This window comes from Natator depressus, chromosome 7 (genome assembly GCF_965152275.1).
Source record: "Natator depressus isolate rNatDep1 chromosome 7, rNatDep2.hap1, whole genome shotgun sequence".
NCBI lineage: Eukaryota > Metazoa > Chordata > Testudines > Cheloniidae > Natator > Natator depressus.
Window position 1 is genome coordinate 41,593,782 of NC_134240.1, and position 17,317 is coordinate 41,611,098.

General features: G+C 42.8%; 1 protein-coding gene and 1 long non-coding RNA gene across 4 annotated transcripts in view; one reads left to right on the top strand and one right to left on the bottom strand.

Annotated features, from left to right (window-relative positions):
• PRKCD (protein kinase C delta) overlaps nt 1–2,036 on the bottom strand; it is a 122,695-nt gene extending 120,659 nt beyond the window's left edge. For 2 of the 3 annotated variants that reach the window (XM_074958232.1, XM_074958230.1), the window contains exon 1: nt 1,932–2,036. The gene's annotated coding sequence lies outside the window, so the exon portion shown is untranslated. Of the gene's footprint in view, nt 1–1,366; nt 1,436–1,931 lie in introns of those variants that run through there. The other variant, XM_074958231.1, reaches the window with a different exon arrangement.
• Nucleotides 1,256–16,742, top strand: LOC141990703 (uncharacterized). The gene is made up of 5 exons (XR_012640239.1): nt 1,256–1,368; nt 7,830–7,901; nt 8,710–8,847; nt 14,119–14,192; nt 15,346–16,742. It is a non-coding gene; the product is annotated as an uncharacterized LOC141990703 (long non-coding RNA).
• Nucleotides 16,743–17,317: the final 575 nt, after the last annotated feature.

Below are 17,317 nucleotides of genomic sequence, written 5' to 3' on the forward strand. Positions count from 1 at the left end.
GTGTCTGGGCTAAAAAGACTAATATTACTATACTTAGGATCTATATTAAGCACAAATGTGACAGATACCATCTTAGCTGACATGAGAGGATTTGAACCCAGGACCTCAAAAACTAACAGCATGAGTCTGAGTGAAAGAGACAAGGCTTGGTAACTGGACACTGTAATAACTCACATCCTCCATGGATCAGCACAGAGGGGCTTGTAAAATAAACAAATGCATGCACATGTGCATACATGCACACACAGAGTGTAGGGTTGCCAACCCTTCAGGATTGTCCTCAAATCTCCAGGAAGTAAAGATTATGTCACGTGATAAAACCTCCAGGAATACGGCCAACCAAAATTGGCAACCCTAAATTATACAAGCTCCAGATATTTGAACAGGGATTGAAGACATAAGAATTCCATTATCTTGTCATACAGTTACAATTCGCTTAACTCACTGAAAACTCAACTTTGCTCCCATTTGTTTTTGGCGTATATATATTTTTAAAGTCTGTTCTGCTGATATGCTGTTTCATCTCCCAAATCAACAGACGCTAAGGCGGTTTTATAATCAAACGTATAGCTGATATATGATGGATAAATAAATTACTTCATTCTGTAGCATTCCTTGAGTTGTATGGGCTAAATTATAACTCCTCCCTGAACACAAAGTTTCCCTGTTCAGGTTAGCTGTGCTTCCTGGAGCTAATGATCACTATTATCACAGTGAAACCAGAAGACATGCTAAGGAAGAGTATAAGCATCCTTACTTCCTAGCCCCTCACTTCCGAAGCAAGAGCATCACTGAAAATGCCTAACTAAAAACTATATTACTGCCATCATTTGTTGCAAGGACCATTTGATTAGAATCAATTGTCATGTTGGCTATATTTCAACAACAATAATAATTTTAAAAATTTCAATGTGTTCTTGCCAGTTCCCATCCTCTCAAGAAGACAGGGAACACAAATCAGCTATGAAGACTTTTTTATCTGCTTTCTAAACGTACTAAATTCAGGGTTTGTTACGCAAGTCCATTATCATGTATATTAACTGGCAGCAACTTCTATAGTCACTATCTTAGCTCAGAGTTAGCCAGAGTCCCCTGTTTCAATGTGTTTACTGACCTGACTCATAAATATTCAGTAAGTGATTTAACAAAAATCACTTGCTGATTTACAAACCACCACTGACCAACTCTGACGCAAACAAAGTTTAGCATGTAACAAGTAAGGTATTTGCAGCAAGACCCTGGGAAGGTAAAGGACTAAAGTAAATAGCGTAACTCCTAGGACCAAGTTTACCCAGAAGAAAAACAGGATCCAAGGTCAGCAAACAAAACTGTCAAGAAGACGGACCGAGCCCACAGAAGGTCTTACAGGTATCGCATATGCTCCCCGATGTCTGTGCATTCACCACGGAGTCATTACACAAAATATGGAGGCTCACAGAGCCAGGAAGCCATGGTGCAGTTATCTCCTCGGCAAAGGATGGCAGAGGCAACCCTTGTTTACCCCACTGCTGTGCGAGCTCCGCGGACCGTCTCTCCTCGCGCCGCCAGCAGATCAAGGCTCCCTTACTGACTTACACGAGTGTCCCCGTCCCGAGCCCAAAGGCAGCTGCCTCCGCCACCCTGCCGGTGCTGAGAGGGGAACCTGAGTCCCCGGGGGCAGCTAAAGGGAGACCCCAGGCTGCAGCAGACAGAGCGCTGCCCCCCGTCCTCCCGGAGATGCTCACCCCCCGAGCGGGGACAGGGACAGGAGCCCCCCCAACCAAGGAGCCTCCTGCGGAGGGAGGGGTGGGGAAGGCAGCGCCGGTGCCGCTTCCTCATTCACCCGGCGCCGGGCGGGGCAGGAACTGCCGTGCGAAGCGGGAACTCCCCGAGCCGGGGCCCCGGCGGCAGGTACCCGGGCGGGGCCCCCCGCGCGGACCCCAGACACTCACCGCCTCCCGGGGAGCTGAGGACAGCGGGGCCAGCGTCCCGGCCAGACAGCGCAGAGCTGCGGCAGCTCCCTGTCCGAGAGCTAGCGAGTTCCCAGCCCAGCCCAGCCCAGCCCGGCCGGCCCGCCCCCTCGGCGCTCGGCCCGCCCCCCGCGCTCCGCCTCCGGGGGCACGGCGCCCTCCCTCAGCCCCGGCCCGCTCACCTGCCCTGCCGGCTCCGCCCCGCCACCGGACGCGTGTGTGTGGGCTCCTGCTGCACCGCCTCCCGCCCAACCAGGTACGGGAAACCCAGCCCCAGAGCCCGTCCTCCGGCGGCGGAGCGCGGGACAGAGCCACCCTCCTGCTCCGCTCGGTTCTTCACCTCTCTTGTTTTCTCCTCTTCTCACTTCCCTTCGTTCCTTCCCTTGCGCTCCCCCCGTCTTTTCCTTTCTCCCTTCCCTCACGCTACCTTCCCTCTCTCTTACTCTCCTCTCGTCCTTTTCCTGTTCTCACTCTCCTTCCCTCTCTTTTACTTGTCTCCCTTTCCGTCTCTCACTCACCTTCCTTCCCTCATGGTACTTTCCCCCTTTCTTTTACTCTCCTCTCCCTCCCCTTTTACTCTCACTCATGTTGCCTTCCCCTTCTTTTTCTCTTCTCCCTTCCCCTTCATGTTTGAGTTCTTCTGAGACCAGCAAGGAGCTTTCCCTGACCTCTTGACCTAAGAGTTTAGCTCTAGGTCAGCATTAAAGGCAAAGGTTCCAGCATGGGACCAATCTCACCAAACTCATTCAATCTTAAACTCCAATTAGGGTAGTTGCAGCAGCCCTTCTTCTTTGGGAGATGCTTGTCCTTTAGGGAAGCCAGCTTACTCTATCTGAACAAGTTTTTTTAATGTTCACTCTAGCTATTTAGTAATCTTGGCTCTCTTATGGGGTTTGGCAGAAAGGCCACAGTGATGTTCTTGATGTGGCATTTGTCCACCAGAAAGTGGACAGAAGATACCAAACTCAATTGAGGTGGCTTATGATTTTCAGCCATTGGTGATGGGCATTTGAATTCCATCTGTGTAAAAGTTTTGCTGGGCTAATGCTTGGCATATGTGCCTAATCCTTTGGGAAAGATTGTCTTAAGTGTACAAAAAGTGTTGTTTATTTAAAGGTGAAAAATAGATTTTTTGGTGGCTTTTAAAATGTGAGTTGTGTTGTATTAAAGGATGGCAAAAATTCAGTAGGCCCCAATCCTGTAAACACTTTCCACATGTTTAACTTTACACATGGGAGCTGGGGAGTAGTTATTGGGACTACTCATGTACATGATGTTAAGCATGTGTATCAAATATTTGCAGGATCAGGGAGTTACATTTATTCAGGGCAGGAGCTGTGTCTTCCTGCATGTTTATACAGTGCCCTCATTGGGAGGCCTGACCTTGATTGATGCCTCTGAGTGGAGTTCCCCAATTTCCCTCCCGTTGTCTATTTTTAAAATATAGGCTATGAGGATGGTAAATCAATCAATCTAGAGTTTGTCTTCCCTTATTGAAAAGCAGCATTTCCGGTTATAAAATTAGACCTTTATTTATAATTATAAAAAAGGACTATTAAACATATATGCCCAGAACCATTAATAACAGATAAATAAAACACACATTTACTCTTGGTGTGGAAGAGAGAAACTTTCCTAACAACCTCTTTAGCACTTAGCTGCTTTTTCATTAGTAAAGTGGACTTCCTTGTCAGATCTTCACCTAAATTACTTTATCTTTCTTCAGTTAAACTTCATTGAATTCAATAGTAGTAAACCCAATGTATTTTCACCTCTCTAGGGCTGTACAGGAGCTATGGGACATACATATCTTTAATTTTCTTTATTTACAGCTGTCTTTGGGCTAGATTCTGGGAACTGAGGGTGATCAAAACCATGCAGATTAGGTTCTGTCCAAACAGAAAGTCAAACCCAGTGTACACTGGCTCCAGTCAACCTCCTCCTGAATTTCTGATATTTTATCCCAGTCACCCATCCACCTTCCCAGTCTGTAGCTACCAAAAGTACAAAGGGTACAACTTGCAAGTTTCTAAAATGTCTCAAGGCCTCTGAATCTACTGCAGAGACCACCTGTATCATAATTCCATTTTGAAATGAAGAGCTTGATCAAAAGTAAATCTCAATTTACAGTTTAAAAGAAAAAATATGAAAGATTATCTGAGAACTAGGGGAGATGTAATATAGTTACAGCTATGCTCAGAACAAAAGGAATGAAAAAACCCCTTTTCGATAATAAATGAAATCTACTTAAACTGCACATATCTTCATACAGTTACATGTTCTTATATCTTGTGATGAGATTTTAAAGTATAATCAAAGAGATTGTGTTTATGATACAGGAACTTCACACTTAAGAACTTCACCTAGACCACAGACCATAATTTTTAATTCTATTTTAAAATCTATTATGTCTCACTGGAACCTCAATAAAAAGTAACTTGTAGTGCTCACTCCTATCACATAAAATTCCAGAGCAATTTATAAGATGGAACTTTCTATATGGTAGCAATGTATGGATATACTTTTCTGTAAAACAAAACTAAAACTACAAGGATTAAATGAAAGGTGAAAGTGAAAACAAATTCATGAGCCATGATTCAAGTCTGTCCAAATGATAGTTTCCTGATTTCAGTACTTCCAATGAGCGTCATCAACATGGGTAGCATTTTATAATGGATGTCAGATCATTTCTTATTAATTTGGTATTTAAAGCAATATAAAATGCACAGGGAGAATCCATTTTGTTTTATGGTTGCACTATGTAGTTGCACTTCATTGTTAGCTCTGTTAGGTATCCATTACTTTAAAATAAGCCTTTCTAAAACAAATAGCTTCTTAATCTTTGGACTATAAGATTTTCACAAGGCTTATAAAAATTAAAAATAGAGATTTTCAAGTCCTTATGAATATAAATCCTGAAGCCTTTACTCAGTCAGAGCTCTCTAAAGTCAATGGGGAGTTTGCCTACATTAGGACTGAGTAAGAATTTAAGATTTGGCTCATGGAGAGTACAATGTAGAATCTTTCCTACTTAATAAAGCAAATTCTTGGCCTTAGCAATTTGAGGTTCCTTCCAATCAACAATGATTCTAAAACTCTAGTTTTGTTTTATTATGTTTTCAGTTGCCTTTTCCTAGTGACTTTGGTTTGTTTCTCTAGGTTCACCTTAAAATTAAACAATGGATTTTGATGATTACTTTCTTACATTTATTATTATATATTGTTTGTATTACTATAGCACATAGGAGCCCTACTCATGGATCAGGACTCCATTGTACTAGGTGCTGTACAAACACAGAATAAAAATATGGTCCCTACTCCAAGGAGCTTACAATCTTTAGTATAAGAGAAGAGATAACAGATGGATACAGGCAACCTCATGGAGGACTACAAGGAAACAATGAGACAGTATTGGTCAGCATGATAGGCAGTGGTCTCAGTATACCAACAACCTACCTGTGGTCAAGTTGTTGTTTTTTTTGTAGGCATCATAACAAAGGACAGTCTATGGATTTGAAGGTGTAAATGAGGTTGCTTTGTGGATGTTTACGTGGAGCACGTCCCAAGCATGTAGGGCAGCAAGCACAAAGGTACTTGTTTGAAAGTTAACAAACAGGCAATAGACGCTGGCAATCATGGGCCAACTGAAGGTTTTTGTTGACAGTTTGATAGTTAAATGACTGATGATAGTGTGGGGATTGACTGTGAAGGTTTTGAAAGTGAAGACAAGCAGCTTATGTTTGATGTGATAGAGGAGGAGGAGTCAGTGGAGGGGTTCAAAGAGTGGGGTGACATGGTCAAAGTGACTGAGTAGGAAAGTCATCTTTGTAACAGCATTCTGAATGGATGTGAGTAGGGCAAGACTGCACTTGCCAAAGCCAGCAAGAAGGATTTTGAAGTAATTGAGATGCAAGATGATAAGAGTGTGGATGAGAGTTTTAGCTGGATGGATGGATGGGAAATGCTATATCTTAGAGATGTGAGGCAGAAAGAACCAGCAAGATTTAGACATAGCCTGGATGTGAGGACGTAGAGAGAGGAGTGAGTGAAAGAGTATGCCCAGGTTACGGGGCTGAGTGACAGGCAGCATGGTGATGTTGTCTACAGTGACTGAGAAAGGAGGTAACAGAGAGAGCTTGGAGGACAGATCAAAAACTATTATTTCAGCCCTGTTGCTCTTGGGCTGATGGCTATGTGTCTGCAAGGTGATACGGAGAGACTTTACTTTGGACAGGAGATAGGTCTGGAGGAGAGGTAGACCTATGAGTCAACACAGGATAGAGATAGTTGTTGAATTTGTGGTTGTGAATGAGGTTACCCACAAGTAATATAGAGGGAGACTGAAAGGGGACCAAGAACAGGGTCCTGTGGAACCCCCACCAAAAATTGAAGGGCAAAGGAGGACAATCCTCCAAAGTACATGCTTTAGGAGTGATTAAAGAGATAGGAGAACCAGGAGAGGACAGAGTGATAGTGTCTCATCTGGGTAGATTCCAAAGCAACTTAGAAAGCGTTACTAACATATTTATGTTTGTACAGTCACTTTGCTGACCACAAATGGTCATTAAACAATAGTGTGAAAACCAGCAATTGTTGAACAGCATACAGCACTCACATACAGCATACTTGGCTGCTGACCTGAAAGCTGTATTGGTCAGAGAGGTAAAATGTAATCATACAAGCTGGAATTTGGTCAAGACACTGGGGCTAATAGTTCTACTCTTGTGAAGTACCAGGGGATTTTTTTTAATCACCTTAAGTGGTGACAATTGTGGTTTTACATTGCATCTGTCAGACTGCACTATAGGTAGCACAATGCCACCCCCCTACACCATGCTGAGGTATTGATTTAATACTGAAAGTACTTGGGTTTTCTTTAGAGATCTCACAACCCAAACACTCACCTTGCCTGAGGCTGCTTAGCGTGTGAAATCTGACAGGGTCACCATAGAAGGTGGTATGGCTACAAGCTATTTTACAAGTAGATGGAAAGAAATGTGAAATTAAATTTTCTACAGTGAAGTGACAGCAAAAGATTTACAACTGAGAATGAGAATAAAAATGAGCTTCCTGAATGCACCAAACCACTATTAATACCCAGCACTTTTCCAAGGTTGTGTGATTAACTCCTCTGAGTTGGACTAATACTATATCTTTTTCATGGGGCCAAAAGGACTCCAAATTAAGGAAAGGTGTTTTGCTGATACACACATGATTATGTAGGGACAAGCATCAATTCACAACAGTTACAGTTGTACTTTTATTCACTGAGCCCCATGATGCAGCTGGAGGGTGAGCTTCTGTTGATCTCTGTTTCCCAAGTCTAAGCGATAAATGCCTAGTCTCACTTCCCCTTTGCTCACAGAGGCAGGGGAAGGGAGTGACAGAGGGAGGAGCCTGCTACAATCTTGTCTAAAAATTATGGGGATTTCCATTAATGAGAACAGCAAAAGTAGGGAGGCTGAATACTTCCTGAACTAATCTCTGTTGTTTTCTATCCTCTCTATTTATTTCTGAAGTATTCAGAAAATTGATTATAGTTTTAACTAACTGGCTTTAGAATGTTGGAGTCTTCTCCAGGAACCTTCACTTACCGCACACAAACTTTTCCTTCAGTTTCTCATACCTGTTTGCGGGTTAGCACAGAGAGTTAGATGCATAATGGGCAGGATTCATCCCTTTAATAAAGTCTGCCTGCCACATCCATTTGAGAGATTGAGTGAAGCTGAATTCTGCTTCAGGGGATCCTTCCACAACAATATGAAATTTTTTAAAAATATGTTAATTTTGATACTGACTTGTGAAGTTGTTTTTCTTTGTATTAGTCAGCATGTCTTTGATCATGATCTGTACTTGACTCAGTTGTTTCTACCTTTTTAGGCCTTGCTTCTGCAATGTGTAGACTGCTGTGCCTGTACAGATGGCTACTGATCTCAGCAGGGATCTCCACAGGTAGAGGCATTCCATTCATGTGCTACATGTTGCAGGATCAGAGACATAATCTTCATGTTTTAGCGTATGTTTGCATCAGATTTTTCAATTGCATAGAGTTCAGTAGATACTAGGAATTAAAAAACAAAAACAAAACACCATGGCTTTAATTTTCCTTGACTGTTGAGGTATATAGGTTAAGAGATTCTCAGTTTCAGATTCAAGCATATAAATTCCTCCATATTTTGTATAAGCAAATTTTTTATTTTAAAAAAGTATATTTCTAGTCCTCAGAATTGTGAGGGGGGAAAAAAGCTTGAAAACGTGACCCACGTGGATCCTAAAGGCTCGAAATCCAGGATGACAATAAAAAGAACCTAAAATGTTGGGTTGTTTTAAAAGCTCCTTATTTTGTTAGGTTCTCAAGAGTGCTGAATGTTGAGGCTGGCAATACTGCTACCTGTGTTTAATCCACGTTCATTAAAAAGAGTTTTTAAAGCTTAACCCCCCCACCCCCCGACTTCCTGGTACCATTAAAACTCCACAGTGCACATACCCTTCTACTAGGTCTCACTCTGCCTTCTGTCAAATTGTTAGCGTCTGTGTTGACCAGCATTGCTGTGACACTTCCCCTTATTACAATGCTAGTTTGCAAAGAGAGTATGAAGTAGTGAAGGTTATAGCACAACAAGGAAGGGTGTGTGTCAGTGCAGTTCTGCAATTGACCACAGTCCTATTCCTAGTTGATTTTACATTACTATGACTGCTGCAGGAGGAGCTATGGTGTGCAGGAATGTAGCAATCTTCTTTTGCTTTGTTTGTCTTGCAGTAATTCTCTTTGATCTTAATTCTGCTAAAAGGAGCTGAAAATTGAATTCCTATTTATCTACAGAACAAGGACAGCATATACAGTGGCAGTTCACGCTTCTGGATATGAAACAGAAGTGTGCCCCTGTCCTAGCTAGAGGTAAGGACTGATTCTCTACTTGTCATTGCTGCTGAGACTATCAGCACTAATTATGATAGTGTTGACAGTTATGATTTAGATGCATATTCACTGTGAACTTGACTGAGACCACCACAGAACTTAATAAAGGCCACAAAACAACTTTCTGCTTATTATTCACCTGAGAGGCATGATAGGCGCTATTGCCCGTACTAGTCACCTGAGCCATTCAATTCCCACTTGCCATGTATACCTTTTATTTACTGGCTAAGTATGATCTGCCACACATCAAGGGTGCCTGCTGCTGATTGATGGTGTCTGATTAAATAATAAGGCTGTTCAAATAGTGTGAGGGGAAAAAAACCCCAACATACCAAACCTATCTAATTCACAAGTTATTTTCATGGATAAGAGTTGTATTCAGTTCACTGTGATTCATGGTACCATAGCTGTTGTTCATTAATATTCAGACTACTATTAGGTGTTCGTGAACATTTTGAGGAATCTCTTAATTTTAGCACAAATTATTTAGCTGACTATCCATCCCAGAAGGGCATTAGTCATTATTTAGTTTTTCTCCCATTTAAAATGTTTTAGCCATTCACTCAGAATGTGGAAACAATATAAGGAACCAGTCACACGCCCCAGTTTGAATAAGGGATTGTTTAAGTTAACAGTTCACAGCTGTGTAACCTTAACAAATAGTTCTGGCCCTCTGTAATGCCCAGCTCGCCTTATGCATCACATGCTTCCAACTGCCACTTCTGTGTCCTGTTTGTTTGCTAGCTACAACTTTGGGCTCTAGGCCTGACTTAAAAGGCTTCTGGGATTAGATGCAACTGAATCTTTTTCATATCATATTTGTGATTAATAATATTGTTCTTATGTTCTCTGTGCTGTCTCATTCAGCCCATTCCCCAGACAGGAACACAGTGGTAGTCTAGCCACTTAGTAAATACTCACTAGTTTATGACAGCGGTAGGCTGAGTCATGAAAAGTTTATTAGGGTTTTTTTTTTCCCACTGGCAGTAAATTTACTGGTATTAAAAGCTTAGTATCAGTAAAACAAGGTAACACATGCAAAGTACACTTCAATCAGCCTATTAGTCAGCAAGAACACTAGCTTTGAAACTCCATTCTGTGTAAGTTTGCACAGTAAGTAGGGTGGGGCAGAAAGCTGAAACAGCCTGCAGTGGTCATGTTTGAGTTTGCTGAACTGAACGCAGCAAGTTCAGCTTAGCAGATGGATTTAGGCCTTCAAAATGTCTGGAGCCATGACACAAATATTATATCATGCTACACTAAGGCAAAGAGGGTAAACTGCTTCTCTTCCCCAAAGATCATTCTGATCAGGGATCTGAGCAGTGGAGAAGAGATAGTAGTTCAGGGCTGAGATCTCTAAACTTTGTCATGAACAGTAGAAGCTTGAACTTGCATTGCCTTTGCTTTCCCAGTGCTACTTGTAATTAGGTGAAGCACAGGATTTGGACCATCCTTTAAAACACATTATAATAACTAAGATAATTATAATAACTGAGAAAATTCAGACTTGCTTTGAGAAAGTAGATAAAAGGAAGAAACTCTCTAAAGACTCAGTTATGGATAGGGATGAAAGGAGGTTAGTAGCAGAAGAACTAAGGAGATCTGCTCACCTCAGAGCAGAGCTACTTTGCCCACTTGCAGATGGATCACTGTAAATACTGTCTATAATGCTCTTAACAGCAGAACATATTTATAGATGGTGTTTCTTATTCCCACTTTATAAATGAGGGTCCTATGGTGTTGGCCACCCTTTACGGCCACCATCCCCAAAAGTAACTAATTTTGCATGTAACATACATCTATGCACAAAAGGGTGTAACTTCACTGTTTTGAGCATGGCATATATTTCTCCACTTTGTGGGATTGGGGCATTACAGGGTCAAACCCTGAATCGTGGACCACCTGTTATAAACACTTTTTGAAAGTCCAACTCCATTAAACAGAATACATATACTTTAGGTAGCGTTAAGTCTTTTGCTTCAAGACTTTGAAATACAGAAGCCAATTGCCTTTGTGCATTATTAAACATTGCATTTAATGCTTACAACAAAACTGGTCTTTTAAAATATGACTTAGAAGAAAAGTGTTCCCCCACCTCCCCAATAGGTAAGGGCATCACAGACCACCACTCTTTCATATGCATAAGTACCAGTCTTCAGTTTCACCATTCATCTTTGAACACTCCCACGATAGAAACTTACCCAGGCACTGTTGGTATAGACAGAGAATGGAAGAACTGATCAGATTACCAAATATTAGCTAAGGTGTTGCTCTTTTCACCCAGCCACACAGCAAACAATGTATTCCTACAGACAAAATACTTGAGCTTATATTTTAATGCTCCACCTCTTCTCAAATGTGTTTTAAAAAACCAGAACAGAATTTTAGATGGTGCAGTTTTCTGTGTTTCTGACTTCTTCCTTCTTGTTCTTTAAATTACTAGCAATTTTGACTTATGAGTTCAAATATAAAGCTATGCAAAAGATGTATCTGAAGTCACTGAGTCTAGTTCTCCACTGGCTGGCACCTTGTGTAGTCATTTATACCCATCTAACGTGGTTATAAAAAATCAGTATCATTGTTTGGGTAGCATTTTGCACAGGTGTGCAGAAGGTCCAAGGCAAGAGAAGCAGGACCTCTGCTTGGTTATGCATGTGCAACTCCCTTTGAATGCAATGGGACTTGAGCATATGTATCTTGCAGGCAGAGTTTATTGCCCTGGCATCATCATAACTGGCGGCTGTAGAAAACAATGTGTTCCCAACCTATAGATTTATGACCACAGCACTGCTGGAAAGATGGAAGTAGCCAATTTTAGAAAATAGGAGTGATTCAAGATGTTGGGAAATGGGAAAGGAGCAATGGTTTTCTAGTGTACTGGAAGTGAGAAAGTCATTCTTGCTCTAAGGAGGTATAGCTCCTATTCCAGCTCAGACAGGTGTGGGGGAAGAGTGGCAGTTCAGAGCAAGACTGCTTTTTCTTTCAAACTTCTAACTACTGCAAAAGCAGCTGGAAAGGAGTTGCAGTCACAGTCCATTCACATTTATTTTCCCACAAAAAGAATTTTATTTTTCCTTCCCATTATTAGCTGTAGATTTTTTTTTAAACAATCCTTGAAAAAAAGAATCCAGTAGGACTGTGTTGACTGTTACCTTCCTGTGACCACATTCTGTGCTTACAGATAGAGCAAACAGGTCAATATACAAAGGAAACACTAAATATTATCAATTGACTGGAAGTATGATGTAAACCAAGTACAATTAGTGATGGTTCTGCACCAAAATTCTGTGTCCATCCTCTTCTCCATTTTGAGGAAATCCAGCACAAAATCCAAACGGTACTGGTTTAGTCAATGTGCAACTGAAAAAAGTGACTGAGCAGATGAAAGTTAACATGTATTGCTTTAGTGACTCCTTTTAAAAGTTGCCCATAGTCACCATCTACACTGCATGTTTTTCATATCTACTTTTTGATTGTAGATTACGATCAGTGTAAAACATTTTTTCTTTTTGTGGTGCCTGGTGATAGTCAAGGAGATGTACTAAGACACCACCCAAAGGTAGTTATGGTGAGATTTCCAGCCCAATTTGACATTGCTGACTGAACATCTGATAAACAGCATTTTGGAGCACTTATCTGAAATTGACTTGCTCTCAAAGCTTTTGCATTTAGCCTTTTACTAAGAAAAAAGATACAACCTCAGTGTAGGCAAAAGGAAACTGAAAAAAAAAATGTGTGCAGAGTTGTCACACTTGATTTCTTCTCGTAAATGCTTGATTAGATCACTCACAAAGAGATTGCACCTCATTTAGTCCATTATACAGCATGCCTCTGAAACAGGAGAGTAAACATTTTGTAGAGTAGGAATATAGGTGTTCCACAGCCCTTATTTTCTGTAATATAATTGTATGGTCCTGCTCTCTTGTCTTTTCAAAATAAAAGCTATAATTTATAATGAATAAAAAGCAGATTTTCCCCCTTGTCTTCTAGAGAGCAGATTACCACTCAAAACAAAACACAAGTTTCAATTTCTTCTGTAAAAATTGCTTGTGTGATTTGAACTCTGCACTCCCACACATTTTAAAAGATTGCTTTATAGTGGAGCCTTAACAGCATTTCCAGACATTCCAATATTAATTCTCAGAAAAGATACAAAATTACCCATGTTTACTTCTCCCTGTGAAGTGCTATTTTCCCTTCCACAAACTTTAAATCCAGGCAAATGAAGCAATTAAGGGTTAGTGTACAGCATACTTGTAAACTAGTGGTTCTGAAGCAGATAGCATTGGAACACAGAGTTTAGAGAAAAGAGATCTTTATTTCTGGATCATTGTACAATTCAGTCATTATGCCCAATTGTTTCAGTTTAGGAATGGAGTGGCTACAGGAGTGACTAATCCTGGGTAGAATTTTCAAAACACCTAAGTCCCATTGACTTTCAATGAGACTTAGGCTTTTCAGTGCCTAAGTCACTTTTGAAAATCGCACTCAGGCTGGAAGTTTACTCGCACTCAGGCACTCTGTTTACAGCTACTTCATTTGGTACCACGTGACTTCTCCCATTCTTTTCTGATCAATGTCAAACCAAGGTGACCATTTAAAAAAAAAAAGACAGTAAAGGCAGAGGCTACTTTGACTCTATTTGTTAATTAGTTTATTTTGTAACTACATGGACAGGCCACCATATAGAGCAGTGCAGGAGGAAATGCATCAGAGGATCCTAAAAATAATCGAGGAAAATAAGCTTTATATTTGTTTACAGAACAGAGTATAGCAAGAGTGAAGTAGATAATTTCTATGAACATAATGCAGGGGTAAAATCCAAGGAGAGAAAAAGAACTATTTAAGTTACAGGACAATAATGGAACAAGAACAAATGGATAAAAACTGGCCGTGAACACATTTATACTGGAAATTATATGAAGGTTTCTAAGCATCAGAGGAGTGGGAGCAGCATCCCAATAGGAGTAGTGGGGGCAAACAATCTAACTAGTTTTATGAGGAAATTAGATAAGTTCATGAACAGGATTGCATGACAGGGTTGCCTGTCATAGCAGGGATCTGGCCTTAGTGAACCAGGAGGTCCCTTCCAGTCCTATGTCCCTAAAATGTCATGCCTTCCAGGTGTCAAATTAGTGTGAATAAAATTTCATGCTGTGGAGAATGAAGATGTTATCTGTATTATTTTTATGATCATCATTAGCACCTTGTTTTACTTGTTTCACATGACTGCATGGCATTAAATCAAAGGAGGCTGTTAGGAAGCAACAACCAGGAAACAAGACAATTGCAAAGATAAAATCCTACTGGAGACACTACTAAGGGTATGTCTACACTACGAAATTAGGTCGAATTTATAGAAGTCGTTTTTTTAGAAATCGTTTTTATATAGTCGATTGTGTGTGTCCCCACACAAAATGCTCTAACTGCATTAACTCGGCAGAGTACTTCTACAGTACCAAGGCTAGCGTCGACTTCCAGAGTGTTGCACTGTGGGTAGCTATCCCACAGTTCCCGTAGTCTCCGCGGCCCATTGGAATTCTGGGTTGAGATCCCAGTGCCTGATGGGGCAAAAAACATTGTCGCGGGTGGTTCTGGGTACATGTCATCAGGCCCTCCCTCCCTCCCTCCGTCCATGAAAGCAACGGCAGACAATCGTTTTGTGCCTTTTTTCCTGAGTTACCTGTGCAGACGCCATAGCATGGCAAGCATGGAGCCCGCTCAGCTCACTGTCACCATCTGTCTCCTGGGTGCTGGCAGACGCGGTACTGCATTGCTACACAGCAGCAGCAACCCATTGCCTTGTGGCAGCAGACAGTGCAATAGGCCTGATAACCATCGTCATCATGTCCGAGGTGCTCCTGGCCGCCTCGGTAAGGTCGGTCAGGAGCGCCTGGACAGACATGGGCGCAGGGACTAAATTAGGAGTGACTCGACCAGGTCATTCTCTTTAGTCCTGCCAGCAGTCCTATTGTACCATCTTCTGCCGGGCAGGCAGGAGATGAGGATGGCTAATAGTCCTACTGCACCGTCTGCTGCCAGCCAAAGATATAAAAGATAGATGGAGTGGATCAAAGCAAGAAATACACCAGATTTGTTTTGTATTCATTTGCTCCCCCCCTCCCTCTATCCCTCCCTCCATTAAATCAACGGCCAACAATCATTTCGGTGAGGTCTCTCAGGGGCACCTTGAAAAGTTTAATGGAGATTCAGTCCTGCCTGAAATACCGGGGAGAGGGATAGCTCAGTGAGTTGAGCATTGGGTTGAGCGTTGGCCTGCTAAACCCAGGGTTTTGAGTTCAATCCTTGAGGGGGCCATTCTGTGTGACAGTTGTTTTTGTTTCTCCTTGATGTAAAGCCACCCCCTTTGTTAATTCCCTGAAAGCCAACCCTGTAAGCCATGTCATCAGTCGTCAGTCGCCCCTCCCTCCGTCAGAGCAATGGCAGACAATCGTTCTGTGCCTTTTTTCTGTGCAGACGCCATACCACGGCAAGCATGGAGCCCTATCAGATCACTTTGGCAATTAGGAGCACATTAAACACCACACGCATTATCCAGCAGTATATGCAGCACCAGAACCTGGCAAAGCGAAACCGGGTGAGTAGGCGACATCAGCGCGATGACGAGAGTGATGAGGACATAGACATCTCTCGAAACACAGGCCCTGGCAATGTGGGCATCATGGTGCTAATGGGGCAGGTTCATGCGGTGGAACGCAGATTCTGGGCCCGGGAAACAAGCACAGACTGGTGAGACTGCATAGTGTTGCAGGTCTGGGACGATTCCCAGTGGCTGCAAAACTTTTGCATGCATAAGGGCACTTTCATGGAACTTTGTGACTTGCTTTCCCCTGCCCTGAGGTGCAAGAATACCAAAATGAGAGCAGCCCTCACAGTTGAGAAGCGAGTGGCAATAGCCCTGTGGAAGCTTGCAACGCCAGACAGCTACCGGTCAGTCAGGAATCAATTTGGAGTGGGCAAATCTACTGTGGGGGCTGCTGTGATGCAAGTAGCCAATGCAATCAAAGATCTGCTGATATCAAGGGTAGTGACCCTGGGAAATGAGCAGCTCATAGTGGATGGCTTTGCTGCAATGGGATTCGCTAACTGTGGTGGGGACATAGATGGAACCCATATCCCTGTCTTGGCACCGGAGCACCAAGCCGGCAAGTATATAAACCGCAAGGGGTGCTTTTCAGTGGTGCTGCAAGCACTGGTGGATCACAAGGGATGTTTCACCAACATCAACGTGGGATGGCCGGGAAAGGTACATGACGCTTGCATCTTCAGGAACTCTGGTCTGTTTCAAAAGCTGCAGAAAGGGACTTTATTCCCAGACCAGAAAATAACCGTTGGGGATGTTGAAATGCCTATAGTTATCCTTGGGGACCCAGCCTACCCCTTAATCCCATGGCTCATGAAGCCGTACACAGGCAACCTGGACAGTAGTCAGGAGCTGTTCAACTACAGGCTGAGCAAGTGCAGAATGGTGGTAGAATGTGCATTTGGACGTTTAAAGGCGCGCTGGCGCAGTTTACTGACTCAGTTAGACCTCAGCGAAACCAATATTCCCACTGTTATTACTGCTTGCTGTGTGCTCCACAATATCTGTGAGAGTAAGGGGGAAGACATTTATGGCAGGGTGAGGTTAAGGCAAATCGCCTGGCCGCTGGTTATGCACAGCCAGACACTAGGGTGGTTAGAAGAGCACAGGAGGGCGCGGTGTGCATGAGAGAAGCTTTGAAAACCAATTTCATGACTGGCCAGGCTATGGTGTGAAAGTTCTGTTTGTTTCTCCTTGATGAACCCCTCCCCCACTTGGTTCATTCTACGTCCCTGTAAGCTAACCACCTCCCCTCCTCCCTTTGATCACCACTTGCAGAGGTAATAAAGTCATTGTTGCTTCACATTCATGCATTCTTTATTAATTCATCACACAAATAGGGGGATAACTGCCAAGGTAGCCGGGAGGGGTGGTGGAGGAGGGAAGGACAAGGCCACACAGCACTTTAAAAGTTTAAAACTTATTGAATGCCAGCCTTCTGTTGCTTGGGCAATCCTCTGGGGTGGAGTGGCTGGGTGGCGGGAGGCCCCCCCCCCCCACCGCGTTCTTGGGCATCTGGGTGAGGAGGCTTTGGAACTTGGGGAGGAGGGCAGTTGGTTACACAGGGGCTGTAGCGGCAGTCTGTGCTCCTGTTGCCTTTCCTGCAGCTCAACCCTTTGCTGGAGCATACTAGTTTGATCCTCCAGCAGCTTCAGCACTGAATCCTGCCTCCTCTCATCACACTGCCACCACCTTTCAGCTTCAGCCCTCTCTTCAGCCCGCCACCTCTCCTCCTGGTCATTTTGTGCTTTCCTGCACTCTGACATTGTCTGCCTCCTCGCATTCGTCTGTGCTCTGTCAGTGTGGGAGGACAGCATGAGCTCAGAGAACATTTCATTGCGAATG